General features: G+C 39.6%; 1 pseudogene; it reads right to left on the bottom strand.

Moving 5' to 3' along the window:
* Positions 1–638: 638 nt before the first annotated feature.
* LOC138858468 (large subunit ribosomal RNA) overlaps positions 639–3,025 on the bottom strand; it is a 2,752-nt pseudogene continuing 365 nt past the window's right edge.

Raw genomic sequence — 3,025 nt, 5'->3', positions numbered from 1 at the left:
TCAAAGTCACGTCAATGTCACTGACACCCCTAGGCCCATCAAAAGTATACCACTCGCTCGGCTCGTTTAGAATGTGAAGGTTTTTACCCACCACCCATTCACTTAATACCACTCCACGACTGTGACTTTGATATCCAGACGAATGCCGGGATACCTTACTAAACCACATCGAAGACGTAGCATTCGCGTCCAAGCCAAGTATAAGAGGACTACCACTCGCAAGTAGTAGTACCTTATCCATATAACTCAGATAAGGCTCTAAGGGCTCACCAAATTTACAATAGATACTAGCAACAAGTATTCTACCAAACCACCCCTCTACAGAAACACATACACCCAGTTGTGAGGAATCCACAACTACACAATCATAGTTGGGATCACTCACAACAATTGCAGCATTAGCCCTAACGTCCAAAAAGACCCTGAAACCACCCGGAAAACCTCGAACCACACCATTGGTGGCGTAGGGCTCCTGGAGTAAGGCAATGCCGCACCCCCCCTCAGTCATAAACCCCCCCAACTCGCACATTACGGCATACGACCCCTGACAGTTTAACTGAATAATCCCCCCCATCAGTGTCTGGCGAGGGCGCGCTCAACAATCCCACAATATATCGGGCAGACAGCCGACATCATAAAATGCCCAGCCTGCCTACCCTTGAATGCACAAGTAGATAGGGACAGAGGGAATCTCGTTAATCCATTCATGCGCGTCACTAATTAGATGACGAGGCATTTGGCTACCTTAAGAGAGTCATAGTTACTCCCGCCGTTTACCCGCGCTTACTTGAATTTCTTCACTTTGACATTCAGAGCACTGGGCAGAAATCACATTGTGTCAACACCCGTTAGGGCCATCACAATGCTTTGTTTTAATTAGACAGTCGGATTCCCCAAGTCCGTGCCAGTTCTGAATTGATTGTTAATTGATAATCGTTATAATTTAAAAAGTATCTATACAATAATAAATCCTTTAGAAATTTTAGCAAGAAAGTTCCACAATTGGCTACGTAACTACTATCCGGGGAACAAGAATCGAAATTCTCTATTTACCCAGAACGAGTACATAAACCATGGTATTGCTTCCCAATCAAGCCCGACTATCACAATCTTCAGAGCCAATCCTTATCCCGAAGTTACGGATCTAATTTGCCGACTTCCCTTACCTACATTATTCTATCGACTAGAGACTCTTCACCTTGGAGACCAGCTGCGGATATTGGTACGGCTTGTTGAGAAGTTTGCGTAACCCCACCATAAATTTTCAAGGTCCGAGGAGAAAATATCGACACAACAGTAAATGTCATGCTCTTCTAGTCAATCTATCATATCTCTCTTCGAAAGACTTCCATGGTAGTACGACTATAAAACAGAAAAGAAAACTCTTCCGATACCTCTCGACGGCTTCTTTATGGTCATTCCTGTTGCCAGGATGAGCACAAGGCCCATTTTTAATAACAAACGGATACTCAACAGGTTACGGAATTGGAACCGTATTCCCTTTCGTTCAAAATTATTCAAGTGTTTAATTACTATGGAATAAAAATTCATTCATTTCATTAAAACTTGAAAATTTTCGGCTTTCGCCTTGAACTTAGGACCGACTAACTCGTGATCAACCACTGTTCACACGAAACCCTTCTCCACTTCAGTCCTCCAAGGTCTCATTCGATTAATTGCTACTACCACCAAGATCTGTACCAATAGCGGCTCCATGCAGGCTTACGCCAAACACTTCTAAGCACACCATTGTACCCTCCTACTCACTAAAGTTTCAAAATTTATAATCTAACCGAAATTGTATTATAAATCATGTACTTTAGCGGTAATGTATAGGTATACAACTTAAGCGCCATCCATTTTAAGGGCTAGTTGCTTCGGCAGGTGAGTTGTTACACACTCCTTAGCGGATTACGACTTCCATGTCCACCGTCCTGCTGTTTTAAGCAACCAACGCCTTTCATGGTATCTGCATGAGTTGTTAATTTAGGCACCGTAACATTACGTTTGGTTCATCCCACAGCGCCAGTTCTGCTTACCAAAAGTGGCCCACTGGGCACATTATATCATAACCTCAACCTTCATATCAAGAAAGGTGAGGTTCTTACCCATTTAAAGTTTGAGAATAGGTTAAGGTCGTTTCGACCCTAAGGCCTCTAATCATTCGCTTTACCAGATAAGATTATTTTACATAATTTTTAAATGCACCAGCTATCCTGAGGGAAACTTCGGAGGGAACCAGTTACTAGATGGTTCGATTGGTCTTTCGCCCCTATACTCAATTCTGACAATCGATTTGCACGTCAGAACTGTTTCGGTCTTCCATCAGGGTTTCCCCTGACTTCAACCTGATCAAGTATAGTTCACCATCTTTCGGGTCACAGCATATATGCTCAAGGTACGCTCCAGTTAGAGGTATAAATAATAATAAATTATCATTATACATAACTATATGGAACGCCCCGGGATTGAATTAATAATGTAATACATTAAAAATTAATCCCATTATTAATACAGTTAAGTTAATTTCGCCATTAGGTTTAATATAACCCAATGACTTGCACATATGTTAGACTCCTTGGTCCGTGTTTCAAGACGGGTCCCGAAGGTATCCTGAATCTTTCGCATTGTTAATCATATAAATGCATACAATTAATATTAAAATCAATGATAATAATATTATTGTAAAATTCAAAAGAATTTTAGCATTATATATAATAAAATCTATCAACACTTTATCAAATCATCAGTAATTATTCTATGTTAATAAGCTAAAAGCAAATTAATTTGAATAAACTTAAAAACCAATGATCTTTTGATAAATATTTTATTATGTTAATAGATTACAATGTCCTTATATGAAAAAAATGCACACTATTACTATAATATTTAAAATTAAATACTACAGTTATAATGATGAATTTTTCATAATGGATATTCAGGTTCATCGGGCTTAACCTCTAAGCAGTTTCACGTACTATTTAACTCTCTATTCAGAGTTCTTTTCAACTTTCCCTCACGGTAC

The sequence above is a fragment of the Bactrocera oleae genome, unplaced genomic scaffold, assembly GCF_042242935.1.
Source record: "Bactrocera oleae isolate idBacOlea1 unplaced genomic scaffold, idBacOlea1 ctg00000009.1, whole genome shotgun sequence".
In the NCBI taxonomy this organism is placed as follows: domain Eukaryota; kingdom Metazoa; phylum Arthropoda; class Insecta; order Diptera; family Tephritidae; genus Bactrocera; species Bactrocera oleae.
Note: the sequence above shows the minus strand (reverse complement) of the source record. Positions and strands in the feature narration are given on the sequence as shown.